The 18427-nt window shown below is 44.8% G+C and overlaps 1 long non-coding RNA gene and 1 pseudogene across 1 annotated transcript in view; both read right to left on the minus strand.

Moving 5' to 3' along the window:
- The window catches only part of LOC143680898 (uncharacterized), an 84396-nt gene that overhangs the window by 4902 nt on the left and 61067 nt on the right, over window positions 1–18427 (minus strand). The gene's annotated exons all lie outside the window — the stretch shown is intronic.
- The window catches only part of LOC143679166 (uncharacterized), a 42321-nt pseudogene continuing 25283 nt past the window's right edge, over window positions 1390–18427 (minus strand).

The following is an 18427-nucleotide window of genomic DNA, read 5'->3' on the forward strand; positions in this document are numbered from 1 at the left end:
CAATTTCTTGCTGGAAGGGAGACAAAAGGGGTTAGAACAGGTCTGGACAGGGCAGATAAACTGGTCCACATGTGTGTCTTAAAGATTTACAAACCTACAGGGTTTATGAAGCCTCTGAGTAGTGAGCTGCCAGTCTCCCCAAGGGACTATTCCATGAAAGCCCAAGAGATGTGTACAGTTCTTCAAGTCCAGCCATCCTAGTTGACTCAATGAAGAGTGGGAAGGGGAGAATGGCACTAAGAAAGCCTCTGCCCAAGGCAGGGAGAGGACCAGTATTGGATAGGTGGTGTCTTATGGCATCAGTCTTGGAGTATACAATTTGGTATTTCCACTAGGAAGAATTTGTTGAAATTCCTTTTGATTTGTCTTGAATCTCTAGATTTCTGCCTTCTATGGAGTACAACCCTGACATTCACAAAAGGGTCAAGCATTTTTCGTGGGAGTAGAAAAGGCCTGGATTTCTTTCAAAGCAATCTTTAGGGTAGAGTCATGTGGGGGAAGTACAGGCCCTGAGGTTACCGGAAGACTGAGTGGGAACTACAGGGCTCTGTTAGTAACTGTTCCTGGAGAATATTCCCTTCTCCTAAGGAGGGGTGTATTTCAGATCTGGGACATCCCAAACAACGGAGGCGCGTGTTAAAATGCAGATTCTTGATCTGGCCCCAGGAAGGGAGTTGAGGAGGAGAGCTGGTTATTTAAACTCCTTTAAATTCTGAAGTCAGCAGTCCCAACCATGGTTTGGTCACTTGCTAACTATGTGACATCCATCAAGTTACTTAATCTTGCTACACCTCAGTTTCCTCATCATTCAAATGGGAATAATGATACCTCCTAACAAGATTGTAAAGAATTCTTTTTAGAGGCTTTTAATTGAAATAACACATCTGAAGCCATTGGTTTAGCAACTAATCCATAGTTAATGCAGGACAACAGGTCAGCAAATGATCAGGTTATCTGTCTGGGGAAAAGACTAGAAGATGTACTGCCTAGAAGTCCCCAGAAGGAAAATGCTCATGAGATAACTGTGAGGAAGTAATTTTGCAAATCACAACTGTTCTATCTACCCATTATGCTATCAACATTTCCATTCCAAGAGGCTTTGCTCACCATTATTACACAAATCAGCATGCAAATGTGATGAGCAGGAAAGAAACAAAACCAAATGGATAAAGAAATGTGATAAGAGGATAGAATCAGAGAAAACAGCACACATAAAGGAAAGAACCTAAGTTTCCAGAACTTTAGAGCTGAAGGCGCCTCAGGGATCGGCTGACAAGCCCATGATAACAGAATCTTCAGGTTAGCCTTTTCCCCTACATCTCTTCACATTTTGCCAAAGATAATATCCACTTTGATGTTGCAAAGCCCTATTTTGCTTTTTTTTTTTCTTTAGACATCCAGGACGCAGCTTATTGATGGACACAAACCAGGTGAGGGCAGTGCTGGCAAAGCCTTCACGAATGCAGGGCCCACCACATTGCCAAAGGGGCCTTGACTGGGGAGGTATTTGACCCCACAACCACCTGGGATGAGGCACTTCTCCGCCACCATGTCTTCAAACTCATCCGCACTGAACTTGGTAAGGCCCCACTTCTTGGAGATGTGGATTTTCTGGCAGCCAGGGAACTTGAACTTGGCCCTGCACAGCACCCCAACCATGTGCTCCTTGTTTTGAAGCTTGATGTGGATGGACATGGAGATTTGGCCAATGCAGACCCTGACCCCTGTACCCTGGGGGTCTCCAAAGGCACCACACACACCTGTCTGGAGCCTGTGGGTCCCAGCACGAGACAAGATCTTGATGTGGATGATGTGGAAGGCGTGGAGTGGCACGTGGATGTGAAAGCCATCATTGCCACAGCTTTTCACCATGTACTTGTTGGCACAAATATGGCAGCCTCCGGGGCTTCGGAGAACTACTCATATTCGTCCAAAACCACGTGGCCACACAGTGGGAAAGCATCCATTTTTGCCTTCTTCTGACCCTGGTCAAAATGTGGATCTGTGCATTAGGGACACCTCAGCAGAAGAGAGACTTTGGGTAGACCTTGTTCTTACAATACAAGTAACATCGGTGGGGCAGTGGCCCATGGTGGCACCAAAGTCTTCTTCGGTGCACTGAAAAGAAAGAGCTCTATTTTGCTTTTTGTGTTTCTTCTCTTCTTAATTGAATGTTTGACCAACCTTTTGTATTGACAAATTGGTCTGACAAAAACAGTATATAAATTTTGAAGAAGTTCTCCTTCACCTCAAGTGGTTGACAAATAATTTAAGGGCAGTGGAGTTCCTTAAGTGCAGAGCAGGACAGAAATTTATTCTTCCAATACCGGAGAAAGAACTATCTCCCTGTGTAGTTGGGGGACCATTCCCCAGGAAGACTAAGCCCCTTGCTAGACCCTCTTTCCAGATAACTCTGCACTGAACTGAAAGCTGATGCCTCTTTCCTGAAAGTCTGTCTCAGTCCCAGGGCTGTGCTACAGGTACCTGTGCCTTTTGTGTAACCTGAGATCTTTGAACCTCTGGTAACCAGGTCCCAGGCTTTCCAGAGTTCTGAGTCAGGATAATGGGGCTTAAAGGGCAGCGCCCAGCAGGGCACACAGTGCCAGAGACAAAGCTCGGGTTCCACTTGGCCAATGCTGACGGCCCCTTCCTGGGCCTGCCTTGCAGGGACCCTGCCCCACACTTCCCTGCTGCTGTCCTGGGTATGAATGTGGAAACCCAAGGCCATCTGCCCAGGGCCTTTTCATGAGGGGCCCACAGGATTTGCTCTTATTCCTTCTCTGGTTGGAAAGGAATCCTTGTTCAGTGCAAGAAGGCTGCCTTCTGAAGGCAGCTTGTTTCAGCAACCATGATCCTTATCATGAAGGCTTCATTACTCTCCTCCCAGGCAAAAGTAGGAAAGCATGCCACAGCCTTGCCCCCAATCAGGCCATCTGTGGGGTGTGAAATTCTCTTAAGTTCCAGGGTTTTTCAAAGAGCTGGTGAAAAGTTTTTGGTATGCAGTAAATTTCTCTCAAAATATTAAACCAGTCAAATGTGCATTACATAACTGATCTCCAAGCCTAAGCAGTCACTGATTAATTTATTTAAAACAGGATTGCTGTATTATCTGTCAGGGTTAGGTGCTGGGGAGGCCAAGGAGAGTAAGACATGGCTGCTACCCACATCTTGGGAAGACAGACACTTAACAGCTTACTCAAAAGCAATGCAATAAGTGTTGCAACTTGTGTTAATTTGATTGCAACATTTGGGGAAAAAAAGAACTTAATAGTTCATCAAATCTAAGAATGCTTCAAAAACTCAAAACATCATGTATTAGCTAGGGTTCTCTAGAGAAACAGAATCAGCAGGAGATATCTATAAATATAAAATTTATAAAAGTATCTCATGTAACTGTGGGATGTAGAGTCCAAGGTCTGTAGGGCAGGCCACAACCTGGCAGCTCCAATGAAGGTCCTCAATGAACTCTCAGGAGAGGCTGGCTGGCAGAAGCAGGAAGAGTGATTGCTCTTCTAAATTCTCCTTAAAAGCTTTCCAGTGATTAGATGAAGCATCACTCATGTGGAAGACACTCCCCTTAGCTGAAATACAATCAACTGTGGATGCAGCCAATGTGATCATGATTTAAGTCCATGAAATGTCCTCATAGCAACAGACAGGCCAGTGCTTGCCTGGCCAGAGAACCAGGCACCACCATCTGGTCAAGTTGACACATGAACCTGACCATGACACATGGTAAAGGCAGGGAGGCAGCTGGGCCTTGAGAACTGGCACCCAGGATTTAAACAGTTAGACTGTCTCCCTCACTTCCCTCTGCTTCTGTTGCATGTTCAGTTCATTTCCTCAGTAAAGACCAGTGCTATCCACAGGTTAGAAATCGAGGCTGCCATCGGTTCCTGAGTTTAGTAGGCTCTAAACTCCATCTCCTGAGAGTGCCTAGTCCTTCCTTCTTGTCTGAAAAAGCCCAGGGAATGGCTTTGATGGGCCCATTTTGTCTCAGGTGCCTGCCCTATGCCAATCATCTGGTAAATAATAGGCTCACTTTTTTTTTTTTTTTCTTGCGTGAGCAGGCTCTAGGAATCGAACCTGGGTCTCAGGCATGGCAGGCAAGAATTCTGCCACTGAGCCACCATTGCACCACCCAACATACCCACTTTAAAAGAAACCATTTAATATGTGGAGCAAGGTAAAGGAGGGTGAATGCCTTTAGATCAGTCCTAAGAAATATCTCTTTTCTCTTCTGAGTAGAACTGCCAGATGTAGTAAAGAGTACCCAAATATTGCATGGACATAGTTATACTAAAAGCTATTCATTCGTGTTTATCTGTAATTCATATTTAACTGAGCATCATCCAGTATCTTTATTTACTAAATCTGGCAACCCTATACCTGAGGCATTTTAGAGAACAGGGAAGTAGTTCTGATTCCTTGTTGGCTTGAGAACCGTGTTTTTCAGTGGCAGGGGAATGACTAAAATGGGCTTTCGATTTAAGTTATTTTGCTGTAACCCTCAGAAATTGACTCAGGCTAACTTAGGTAGTAATAGGGTATTTACTGGAAAGCTCCTGGGCAAGGCCACCAGAGAGGATATGTAAATGGTGTTCTTTGGGGTTGTGTAATGTGTTAGGCCCTGATTACTGGGGAGCTCTCAGAATGAAAGGAAGATATGGGCAACTATGCCTGGGCACAACAAGATCGAGGACCACACCCTTCATTCCATGCACACACAATTTCCTACCTATCAGTCATAGCACAGTCCTTCTCTCACCCTCTAAGAAAGAAGACCAAAATGCAAGAGAAAGTGACAGCATTTTAGGGATAGCCTTGAATTTATTAACTTTGTAGACTCTACTAAAATTTTGAGAAACAAGTCAATCCTAACAGCCACCCATTTGTTGTCTAGGCTCTAATACAAGGTCCCCAGAAAAGACATTCTAGTCTGGTTTGGGTCACATGCCTCATCTTTGGAGAGGGCAGACATTGAGGATGACAATGCTTCACAGATTACATGGAATGAAGCAGTAGGAACTTCCCTGAAGGGAAGCAGGGAAATGTAGTCTTGAGCTGAGCAGCCTGGCACCACACTGAAATCCTAAAGAAAGAAGGGATGGATTTTTGTTTTTGTTGTTTCCCGGTACAGAAAGCCAGGACTTCCCGAAGTTGGCCCCTGAGAATTCTCAGGACTCCAAAGGTAGCAGAGAAATGTGGGGCAGCTTGGGGCAGTAGAACAGAGACAAAATACTGTGCTGAGGGGCTGGGGGAGGAGGTTGCAGAGTACCCTTCCCCACACCATGCTTTCTTGCCTCACCTGCTGAACCTTTGACATCCCCCTTCTTTTCCTCCCACCCCACCCTCTGTGTTGTCTCCCTATTCAGCTGACTCCCACCAGGTCTTTTTCTTTCTATTCCTACCCTATGTATATCTTCCAGGCCTTACCCACAGGTCCACCGCAATGCTGGAGAATCCAGATATCCAAAACGGCAACCCAGATTTTCCTGTTGTGATTTCACAACTGTCCCTTCAAAGACACAGCTTTTTCAGCTACTGCGATGTGAAAACTGGACCCTTCAGCAGCCGGCCCCAGCTGGCCCCCTCACACATCCAGGGCCCTCCTCTTCACGGATATACGTGCTTCTTTCTTCTTTCCTTCCTCAACCCAGGGATCAGGAAAGACAGGGAGGAGGGAGCGGTGGACTTGGCCCTGGCATCTTCTAGGAGACAGGTCACTTCTCTTTGGCTTTCTCTATTCAATCTTTAATCTACCACTCATATCCCTTCCATAGCTTTACCCCCCTATCCCCAATCTCTCTCCACCCCCTAATAAAGTTCTCCCTGCAGACCTTTCTGCCTATTGAGGCACCCCACCCCACCCCCAGCCCCTAACCTCCTTCTAGCTGGGGCCAGCCAGGGCTGGATAATCCACCCTCCCCAAGCCACGCCTTCTTAATAACCCTCTGAAAGAAGAAAGCGAACTAGCAACCCCTGTCCTGCTTTGATGAGCTGACCCTGCTTTTTCCAGTCACAAGGGCAGGCTGAGGCCAAATTTCCATCCAGGAAGAAAGGCGGGAGTGAGGGCAAGCCAGGGGAGCGTGGGGTGGCTGCAGAGGCCTGTCTGCCCCCCACCCCCCACCCGGCCTTCTTTGGTTTGAATTAGTGGGCGCCTTAAGCAAGAGCAGATGCAGCCAGGTTCTCAGAGCTGGGTCAGGCACAGCTTGGGGAGCAGAGCAGAAAGAAAGGCAGAGAGGAGAACACATTTCCCTTTTAATGATAAACAGATTTGAGAAGGGGGGAATAATGAGAATTATAGAGGAATGAAACCTCAGGAATCCCAGGAGAGCAGCTGGAGGCCTGCCCAGCGTGACCTCCCACGGCAGTTCTGCCCACCACATGCCCTCCCTGGATCCCAGCTCCAGGGAGTACTTTGTGAAGAGAACAGCCACATCCATAACTCAGCCCTCTTCCTGCTTCTCTTTCCATCTTATCCTCCCCACAGGCCCTGCCAGCTAGGCTAGGCAGGTATTATTAGTTCACCTGATCACTGAGAATCTTAAAGTTCAGAAAGGTTGAGTGAGAATCCAATGACAGCAGGAGGGAGTCCAGGGGGAGCCGAAGGGGCTGGGGATATGACAAAGTGTTGGGATCACTCAGTGCCACCAGTATGCAAAGGATTTGCATGTATTTGCCTAAGTTATGCATCAGTACAGACTTTTTGCCTATATTTAGATATAATGAATTAACTTTATACTTTTAAAAAACTGAGAAGGAAGATATTTTAAGGTAGCCAAAGGTTACCTATTCATATATCATGCATGTAAAGCTATATTGGAGAACAACACAATTATACAAAACAATCCCGCAACTATATAGGACCCCAGAGAAAGTTCCTTTTTACCTTTTCTACCACTAGAGTAGAGTACCCTTTCCCCACTTTGGAAGGTGAGAAAGAGTCTCTGGCTCCCCTTTCAACCCTAAGGCTATTGCATTCTTTGACACTTAGAGATGCTGAGGCTGGATCTGGAGGTCAAGGAGATCAGGCAAAGAAGCAAATGAGAACCAGGACTTTAGTCTGCAAGAAATGTAACCTCTCCTCTTTCTCCTTTCTAGTCCCCCTGTTTTCGAGACTACAGGAAAAGGTCCTATTGGGTGCCAGACTCTGTGCTGGGTGGGGGTCACAAAGATGAAGATATCTTGCCCTTGGCCTCAGTGTTCTCAAGACAGATGTTCAGAGTGATCACATCAATATAAAATGATACGCAACCAGACAGAATTAAGTTCAGACACTATAGGAGCAGAGAGAGTATTCATCTCAAGGAGTGGAGGTGGAAATTCAGGGAAGGTTTCCAGGAGAAACAAACAAACAAACAAACTAAGCTGAGTCTCAAAAGATGAGTAAGAGTTGGGGGTAGAGGCTCAGTAGGAAGGTGACACCAGTGTTCCAGGCAGTAGGAGGAGCAGGAAGAATGCATGGAGGCATAAAACAGCAAGGTGGAGACCAAGGCTGGAGGTTTGGGCAGGGGCCCTACTGAGGAGACCTTGTGGTCTGTTTAGGGTTTGAGTGTTACCCTGCAGGCAGTGGCATTTTTTAGGCAAAGAGGTGTGCAACTGCCCTTTACTTGGGTGCTTCTGGCAACACTGCGGGCAGTAAGGAGGGCATTGCAGACATCCAGAAAGAGGAGGAGCTGAGCAAGGGCACTGTCAGTAGGGGTAAGGAGGAGACATCAGGTCTGAGAAATATCTAGAAGGTTAATCAGTATGACCTAGTGAGTTAGATATGAGGGAAAGAGGAAGGAGGAAAAAGGGATGCAGAGGGTCTGGGGGCCCCTGTGAGGTTATTGCTGATAAGCACTATTTTCTGGGTAGAACAGCCCTGAAAGCCAGGGAGGACTGGGCTGTCAGGGAGGCTAGAGAAGGGCACAAACCTTTTCTTTATTTTTTTCTTTTTGCATGGGCAGCACCCGGAAACGAACCCAGGTCTCCAGTATGGCAGGCGAGAACTCTGAATTCTGAGCCAAACCGCCCCGCCCTCTTTTTTTTTTAAATGACCAAATAACGCTATTAGGTGACCCCTCAGACTGAGGAACTTCCTCTGATTGGGCCAAGAGTGGAAACTCTGCAGCTCCAGCTACTTTCAAGTTCACACAACTTCCTGCAGCCTCTTAAGGATTTAATTCAATTCAACAAATTCTTATTGAACAGCTACTAGCATAAGGGAAAGGGAGAGAGAAGAGATCTAACAATTATTGAATACTTAAATTGTGTTAAGTGCATTTATATGTAATCTCATCTCAAGTCATATTCCCCTTAGCCCTGAGAGGCAGGGTCATTACCTCCAGTAATTTGTCCAAGCTTAGATGTAAGTAAGGGGTATTGCCAGCAGGCAAACCCAGAAATAGTGCTCTATCTCTAAGATGTCTTGTTCCTCAATGAACCCAGGAGGATACAAATGATTGATACACAAATTTTTTAGGGAAAAAAGGGAATGCATTGGCTTATTGAACTAAAAAGCACATGAGCCAGCTGGCTACAGTCACAACTAGATCCAGGGCTCAAAGAATGCTGTCAGCTCTCTCTTGTATTTGCTCATAAATTAATAAATCTGTCTCTCTCTCTTTCTCCTTTACGTTTACTTGGCTCATATGTATGGCTGCATAGCCTGAGAGTTGAGGCCCTCCAATATGGATTGGAATCTTGGCTCTAGCATTTCACCAGCTGGGTGACTTTGGACAAGTTGCTCTAACTCCTCCATGTCCCTGTCTCCTCATCTGTAAAATGAGTTTAGCAACAGTGGCTGCTTCATACAGTTCTTGTGAGGAGTGTCAGAATTCTCACCATGTGCTCAGAGCAGGGTCTGGCACAGTCAGCATTCCTAATTGTCAGCTGTTATTATTTCTACCTCTGCTTCTTCTAAGGTAAGTCTCATTCCCGCCTATTACAAATGCCTCCTTCCATGTGACCAAGAGGGATGGCCACAAGTAATTCCATTTTACAGCATCACTACAACTTTCAGTCTCATGGGAGAAAGGCCCCTCTTTGTGTGTACATGTAGCATATCTTAAAGCAGATGCTGATTAGTCATGCTTAGGTCATGTGCCTGTGCCAGCGAAACTCTGAAGTCAGAGGATGGAATATTCTCATTGACCAGTTTGCATATTTTGCTGAACTTTGTGGTGGTAGATTGGGACCCCATGACTAACAACTCCATTTGGATCATGTAGAGGTGGAAGAAGGAGGATCCCTCAAAAGAAAGGATGCTGGGAATGCAAAATAATACATATCCATTGCTCTGTGCTAGGGGCTGTTATGAAGGGGTATGACACAGAAATGGGTAAAGCATGGCTTCCTCTCTAAGGGGGTTTACATCCAAGTAGAGAAGATGAGGCAAGGACATACATAATAATACCTAAAGGCAGGCTATTATAAATAACATAAGTGAAGGACAACTAAGATTCTCTGCAAGTTTCAGGAAAGAAATCCTATCTGGCTAGGTGAATGAGAACAAGTTTTATGAAGGAGGTAGCATTTGAGCTCAACTGTGAAGGATGGGTGGGATGCTGGCTCATGGGAAAGGTCCCCATTCAACATGAACAATGGTAAAGTGACGGTATAAAGTGTGAAAATTAATCATGAAAATTAAGGCTGGAAAGTTGGCTAGCAATAGCATATAAAAAGGCAGGCTGAAGTCAAGAATTGTTAGCTCAGGGCTAGAAGGGAAGCAGCTACATATAGATACTGATTTGTCAGGGTCTCATGGCATTGAAGACAACTGTGAGTCAGATGCTGAGGCCATTGAGAAGGTCCTGAAGTCATGGGCATCATCAGCCAGAATAGGGAGAAGCAAGGATGAGCAGACGGTCAGATGTCAAAAATTTTTAAAGAAAGATCTTAATCCTTGATCCCCACCAGGAACTTCTACAGGACCCCTGTGAACTCCAGTTAACCCACGTTGGCTTTCAAGAAATAATTTTGTATCTACAATAGGTGTGCAACTATTCATTCATTTATTCACTGATGCATTTAATGTTTATTGGGCATTGTACTGGGTTTCAAAGACATAAATGAATGAGACTTGGTCTCTGCCTTCAAGGAGCTCACTGTCTGGCATAAACTAGCACTTTATTCATTTCTGCTGGTCGTATGCTGTATACCAGTTGGTTGTTATGTGGTTGGCTGTCAACTGGGCTGGGCAGTCCATTGATAAATGTTTCTGGATTGATTGTTTCTCTATCCTCAGCCTCCACTTGGATTGAAAGACTTTAATGTAATAATTTATCTGTTTTGCCAGATAGCCTGGAAGTCATGGTGGGGGGCAAGGAGGAAGTTGAAATTTCTTCATGACAGAAGAAGCAGCTCCCATTGGAAAGTGCCAGTAAACGGTTGATTCTGTCAGAGGAAACATCATATTTTGTGGGGGGAAGTAAGGGGAATGATTACACAAGATGAAATTCACAGTAGTGGAGGGTCCAAATGGCCCAGTGAAAATCGCTAATAGAGGGCCTGAGATGGAGGGGGCCTGGAGAGGGGAGGTGGGCCCTGGAAAGGGTAGGGATGACTGTGTTGGGTCTGAGAATTCAGAGACTGAGACCAAAAGAGGGGGATAGTGTTTAGAATAGATGAGAGAAATGCAGGAGACTGCAGGTTAGTTGCTGGTGATAGGAGAACAGAGTGAGAGAATTTAATTGTAGCAGGTGTGAGTGAATAACCTTGGCCGAGAGTTTTTTGACATTCTATATGTCAAGAGGTGAGAACTACTGCCACTCCCCTTGAGTCTGAGTTGGGCTGTAACTTATTTAGTCAATAAAATACAAAAGAAGTGATTCTCTACTGGTGTGCTAGATTGAAATCATGTATCCCAACAAGAACAGGTCTTAGTCTTAAATCTGTGTTCCTATGGGTATAAGCTCATTTGTAAATAGGACCTGTTGAAGATGTGTTAGCAGTTAAGGTGTGGACTAATTTGTGAATAGGATCTTCTAAGATCCTATTTTGGTGTGACCCAACTGAATCATGGTAGGTCTTAAACCATATTACTGGAAGCCTTATAAATGGAAGCCAGAAACAGAAGAAAGATGGAGAAGAGCAAAAATATCACATGGGACAGAGACACAGATACAAGCCAAGGAACCCCCAAAATTGCAGCAAACCAGCACCAGAACACTATAGACTTCAGGGAGAAAGCATATTCTTGCAGATACCTTGATGCTGGATTTCTAGCCTCCCAAACCACGAGCCAATAAAGTCCTGTTTTTAAGCCAACCCATTGTGTGGTATTTGTCATGGCAACCCTGGCAAATTAAGACAGAGTTCCAGGCCTAAACTTTAAGATGATTGGCAGCTTCCTTTTTGGTCTCTTCCCTGGAAAAAGTTTATTTTTAACCCTGATCACCAGTAGTACTAATTCAGTCCCCTCACCATCGAGGTCCCCGCATCTTTCAGTGCTGGGCCCAAATAGGTTACTAGAAACACCAGCACTAGTGTACTCTTCCTTCCACCTTCCTTGGCTTCCCAGAGCTGCTGACATTTTCAGCTATGGTAGGTTTTACTTACCAAACATCTCCCAGTTATGATTTTCTTGCATCCTGATTGAGATAACTTCCAGTCCTGTACATTCCCCTGGTGGCCCATTTGAATTGTCTTAGAGCATCCTAAGTCCACATTGTTTTCCTCCACTACCACCTCAACCCTTCCTTGAACAGGTTTCCTCAGGGGGCAATGGCATCCCTGGTCAGTCCTGGCATCCTATTTATGAGATAACAATGGGCTACGGCTTTGCCCTATTTTTTCTGTCCTTCAACCTGGCATGTATGATGTATCTTTTGATATCTAGTGGTTACCTCAACTACTACTGCAGGCCATTAATCTTCCCTTAGCTACTTTCTTCTCTTCCTCTCTTAACTTGTATTCTGGATCTTTCAAAAAGATCCTTAATCCCTCTGAGGAACCCTGTATCTTCAATAACAAACATTCTAGGAATTGATAAATACAAACTCTATGGGATGATGGGGGATAAAGGAGGCTGCCAAAAGTGGGAAAATGGAACCTTATCTGGTTGTGGGCTCATTCCCACCCTCCCTTCATGCCATCTTTTCCTCCTGGATTACTAGCCTAGCCCAGGTTTCTCAAATCAGATTGAATAATACTCTCTCATCATTTTCTGAAGTCCAGGCTAGGAGTAAGAAGCCACCAAACCTTCCCCATTAGGGAAACTGAGGCTTCAAGGAGATATTTCCTTTACCGAAGGTCATAAAGCTAACTATATGGCACTCAGATCTCCTAACTTCAAATCAAGCTCATTTTTTTAAAAAAAATGTTTTCATTAACAAATCTTCACACACATACATTCCATACATGGTGTACAATCAGTGGCTCACAATATCATCACATAGTTGCATATTCACCACCATGACCATTTTTTAGAACATTTGCATCACTCCAGAAAGAAAAAGAAAAAGAAAAAAGAAAAAACTCTACATACCATACATCTTACCCCTCCTTCTCATTGACCACTAAATCAAGCTCACTTTTAACTGTACTATTTTGCCGTGTCTGAAAAGGCCATGTGCTATGTCTTCAGAAGACATGGTGATATTTAAATAATTTACAGAGTGTTAGGCCCTGAACATGGTCTAGAATTACCAAGATAAACGAAAGGCAGTAAATCTTGCTCTCAGAAGATTTATATTCCAGTAGGAAAGGAGATGCTAATTGAGTCAATTACCAAAATTTTTTGATGAAGCACTAACCATATAAAAGATGTATATTAGGACCTGTGAAGAAGATGGAAATGAATGAAACATGATCTTTGCCCTCAAGTCTTTATGATCTAGTGGAAGAGATAAGACATGTGCAAGTGGAGAAGTAATAACAATTAAAAAGCAGAATAAAAAAAATTAAAAAAAAAAGAGCAGAATACAATGCTGTAAGGACTTAGGAGTTAAGTGCCGGGAGAGGTAGAGAAGGATGGAAATAGACATATACACCTTTATGATCGAGCAGCCCCATTCCAGAGAAACCCCCACAGGTCAATAAGGTGACACGGATGCGATGTCACTGCAGCACTATTTATGGTGCCCAGGAGTTGGAAGCACCCTAGGAATGGGTAATAAATTTGGTGTGTTGCATACAGTGGAACACTATGTTGTAAAGAGTACACATGGCAACAGGCAAGGTCTTAAATAACTACCATTGAATGAACAAAGAAACAGAATGGGGTTTAAAGCACTAACAGATTATGTAAATTAAGAACACGCACATCCAAAATATTTTTTCCAAGTATACATGTATCTTTCAATCAACATATGGAAGGCAAGCTGGAAGCATACATATCTGACGCACTGAAGTGAGTACCTATGGCAAAGGAGTAAGAGGAGTGAGGATGGGAAATAACAAAATAAAGCAAAGGCCTCTCGCAGACCATGTCTTAAGGAATACAGTTAGCCCTGTACATCAAGGCAGCAAAAAGAAAGCTAAGAGAAATAAGGGGTCCTTCCCTTTGGGGAGAGGTTTGGGACAAGGAGCCCCATGAAGATGGACTGCATGAATCCAATCAATTACCACATCATCTTTCCTGGTCAACTAGACATTTCCAACGTCTGTCAATTTCTGAATCTGGTGACTCAGTTAGACTCCCTCCTCTGCCATACAGGAGACCAGTACCAGTCCCCGTAAACTCCTCTTCCTCATCAGCAAACCTACCACTGGCCCAAGACAGTTGCTCCTGCTTCCCATCTGTACAGTCTCCCCTCTTTTCAACTCACAGCTCCAGAGTTCCTTAGCTTGGCCCATTACTGGGGAGAGAAGGAAGCTGTGTTGCAAGAAGCTTGCAAATACTAACTTTGAGGTCAGACAAACCTGAGTCCAAATTCAGGCTCCAGCCCTCTTATTGTGTGACCCTGAACAAATTATTTAACCTTTCTGAGCTTCATTTTCCCAACCAGTAAAATGTATAGAATAGTACTTCTCAGTGATGCTGTAAGGAGTAAATTAGATAATATATAGCATTCATAGCACAGAGCCGGCAATAGCTTAGATGTGATCTATGGCATGACTCTTGGCCCCTCAATCCTTACTTTCTGTTCCGTGGGCCCTGCTCCAGCCTCTGCTGTTATCCTCCATACTTGGGTTTTGCCTGGGCATGATCGGCCCTTACACCAGATTCCTAAACTCTTTAATTTAAACCTTGGCGGTTTTATAGATTAAGACCATTTAGAGTCAGATAAATTCTAAACCCTCAAATTATTTCCCTTTCCCTCTCAACTACCTGTCACACTCAAATTGTAAAGAAGAAAGACTAACACTCCTATGCTGGCCACCTTTCTCCTTAAAATGCCAAAAAGAGACAAATACACTGGGGGCTTGTGTCTGAATCTGACTTCTCCCTTCTGCAGCACTATTTGTGATGGGAACTCTAAGGCAATTTTTCATGATAATGCTTGCTGATTCCAGACTGAATAGTGACTGATTGCCATGCTACCTGGAGCTTGTTTTCCCTTTCACAAAAGAGTAATAGTAATGAGTAGTGGTGGTTGGGGTGTGCTAATAGCTCTGAAGCAAGGAGGGAGTCACAGTTTGGTTTGTTATCTCTAGTGGAATATGCAGGGGAAGGGATATGCATTAATGTCAACTGAGATAGTTTATAGAGAAAATCCAAAATCTGTGCCTTTAGCTGGGTTGTTTCCTCCCTGATTTTCTGAATGTCTCTGCCATACTCTCTCTAGATTAAAAAAAAAAAACAACTCACCTTCTGAAACAGGAAAAAATGTGACAAACGTTGACTAACGGTCAGAAGAGTGGTAGATCAGAAAGAGGTTGTTCTACTTCGACCTTGAGGACAGACCAAGTGGCAATAAAATTGAGTTACTGCAAGATAGATTAAGGTAGGCTTACAAAAGACACTAGTCCAGCTAGCTAGAAGCAGCTCAGAGTGCAATTTCTCTTCCAAGCAAACATCAGGATTTCTGTCTCTCTTTTGGATGAAGAACAGGACATTCATGTTCAAGATGGGGAATGGAGGTTAGTAGTTGTGACTTTACAGCTTTTGAGGAAACTCAGGATAGCAAGGGAGTTGGGAAGGTGGATCACACCTTTAGGTTCTGATCATGCTGACCTTGTGACCAACAGCTCTACAAGAGGAAGTGAACAAACTTGTGGAAGTGTTCTCCCTGCTCTGCAGAGCTCGGTGTAAGGGTAGAATTAAGGCATATGGTAGGTTGAGTAGTGTCTCCCCAAAATTCATGTCTCCCTGGACACCTCAGAACCTCAGGAAGTGGCCTGATTTGAAAACAGGATCTTTACAAATGTAATTAGTTCAGGATCTTGAGGTGAAACCATCCTGGATTTAGAGTGAGAGCCCTAAATCCAATGACTGGTGTCCTTAGAGGAAGAGATGTGGTCATACAGAGAAGCACACGGGAGAAGGACATGTGAAGATGGAGGCAGAGATTGGGGTGGTGTCTTGCAAGCCCAGGAACCCCACAGGTTGCCAGCAAACCCCAGAAGCTAGGAGAGAGACATGGAGCAGGTTGTTCCTCAGTGAACCCCACCGACACCTTGATTGCAGATTTCTGGCTCCAAAACTGTGAGAGAACAAATTTCTGTTATTTTAAGCTACCAAGTTTGTGGTGAATAGTTATGGCAGCACTAAAGCTTATACAAAGGGAGTGGGGCAGAAGTGATCCAGAGATACCAGACTCCTTTGTCCCAAAGTGCCCCGTCTCCTAGAGCCCAAGTTGACTGACTCAAACTTTAGTGTAGATGTTTAGAGCATATCAGTAGAGTCTCTTGAGAAGTTGGAGATTCCATCATGTAATCCCTTCAATCTCTGCTCTCTCAGACTCAACCAGGCACACTCAAACTCAAATTTGACCTGCTTTCTGCATCCATTAAGTTTGAACTTTGGGTCAAGCTTGAGGATTGCCCACCTCCTCTCTTTATGGCCACATCTACTCACATCATGTCCTCATTGTGCTCCACTGCTTTCCCAGACGGACTCAGAGCCTCTGTGTAAGCTATAAGGCTGAGACAGTGACATCTACCAGGTGTCCCTCACCTGTCTGAGCTCCTTGAAGCCTACTTCTCAACCATTGTTGTCAATCACAGAAAATACCCAGTGGTCTCTTGGCCCGAGAGAAGCAAGGAACTGCTAGGTGAGATGTTAAGACCAAATAGGTGGAAACCAAGATCCCATCTCTCAAAATAGGAAGCCTCAGAGAATCCTCACAGTGGGATGTTCATGTGGAGAAGGCCCCTATTATTCACTGTTTCCAGTTTTTCATTTCCTAGCTATTAAAACAAATACCATACAATAGGTTAGCTTAAACAGCAGGGATTAATGGATCATGGTTTTGAGGTTAGGAGAAATCCCAAATCAAGGCATCAGCAAGGTAATGCTTTCTCCCCAAAGCCTGTGACGTTCTGGGGCTGGCAGCTGGCAGTTCTTGGGCCTTGACTTTTCTGTCACATGTCAATGCACATGGAGGCATCCTCTCCTTTTCCTTCTGCATTCCATTGACTTTCAGCTTCTGGCTGCTCCCTATGGCTTCTCTCTCCATCTAACTTTCACTCTGTTTATAAAGGGCTCCAGTAATCCAGATTAAGGTACAACCTGATTCAGCTGGGCCACACCTTAACTGAAGTAACATCTTAAAGAGCTCTTGTTTACAGTGGGTCCACAGCCACAGGAATGCACACGGTGACCAAGAACATGCCCAAGCTGTGCAATTCAATCCACCACAGTTCCTCCCATCAAGGCTCCTGGGAAAGGACCTTTCCTTTAAATAAGACTGTATATGCCTATGTAATGTTTGGGAAGAACATTCCATTGTAGACAAAGGGCCGAAAGCTGGGACCTCCCAAAGGGCAACACGCAGGGTTATTCTACCACTTAGGAGAAAGCCTGGATCTCCTGAGTTGTCCTCCCTCCCTCCCACCCTCCTGCTCCATTCCTTCTCACTGGACACTTTGCCCCCTCATATTCAATTCTTAGCCACCTACTAGGGCATTTTAAATTCATCACAATCTCAACACTGCCTTGGCCCTCCTCAGAGCTGGGGGTGGGAGTGGAAAGCAAGCCTCAAGAACCAGTCCTCTCTGCTCCCCTGGGAGGAATTCCAGCTCTGTTGTCTGCTGGGTTTCTGGGAGCCAGAGGAGGGGGATGGGCCACTGCCCTTTCCCCGCTGGGCTTGGGGCAGAGAGATGGTAAGTCTGGTGGAGAGCCTGGGCGTTAATGCTTTGCTGATGAGGGACTGTTGAGGAACCCACTGGGGAGGCAGAATGGGGGTGACTGTTAGAAAAGAGCTTTAGAAGAGATTGAATAGAAGATGTAATAGAAAAATGTGTTAGGAAAAAGGGAGCACACTGGGATGCAGAGATTGATGATTGCAGGTGGAAAGTTCATTGAGAAGCTTTCTATGCAGAAGGAGTCTGATGACTTTTCTGGGTACAGAGTTTTATGATTATGGAGGAAACAATCTAAAAGTGTGGTTTTCTGAGGAGGGCCAAAATTGAGTTCCCCATTTTAGGTGGTATGGGTGAGACTAAGGATTCCTTTTCTTTTTAACAATTTATTAACCAATCTTACTGGGGAAATTTAGATGTAATTTTTTTCCAAGGAGACTTTCTTGTTCTTATGATGCCTTGGGAAAAGGGGACATTCTTGTCTTACGTAGCTTTCTAGAGGTGATAGAAAATTGCTCTTTAATATAGCTTTTTTTTTTTTTTTAACATGGGCAGGCACTGGGAATTGAACCCAGTTCTCTGGCGTGGCAGGCAAGACCTCTGCCTGCTGAGCCACCGTGGCCTCCCCAAGACTAAAGATTCTTAAGGTGGGGGAGATTCTGAGTGAGACAGGTGCCCCCAAATAAATCAGAAAGCACCCAAGAAATGGGAGACCTGTGCTTGGAACTGGATGTCTCCAGAACCAAGGGGCCTTTCCCAGGAGGACGTGTGTGTCTTGACCGCCATGGTCCTTGAGGAAGGTGGGGATCACTGACCTAGTGCTAGGATTTTGGGTAGTTACCATGGACAATGGAAAAAGGAGAGAGAGATAGAGAGCGAGCAGGATCCTCTGGTGGAAGAACCTTAACTCACCCTGCTGTTATTTGTGTCTGGTGTTGGATAGGTGTTCGGCAGCGGCAGGGTGGAGGTCCCTCACCAATCAGTCTCAACACAACCCTGGTCCTGAGTTTTGGCACCAAATGTTTGGAAAAAATGGTGCACACTGGGGCCTGAAGACTGATGATTATAGGCAGGAAGTTTATGGAGAAGCTCTCTCAGGGGAAAGGGCCTGAAGAATAGACTTCAGCCCCCTCTGGGAGGGTCATATACAATGTGTTACATGAGATGAGGAGGAGTTAGTGTAACTCATGGGTTATTTTATGATTGGTGGGGAATTAGGGTAAGGAGAAGTGGCATTTTGGATAGGTCGTAGGGC

The sequence above is a fragment of the Tamandua tetradactyla genome, chromosome 4, assembly GCF_023851605.1.
Source record: "Tamandua tetradactyla isolate mTamTet1 chromosome 4, mTamTet1.pri, whole genome shotgun sequence".
Lineage (NCBI taxonomy): Eukaryota > Metazoa > Chordata > Mammalia > Pilosa > Myrmecophagidae > Tamandua > Tamandua tetradactyla.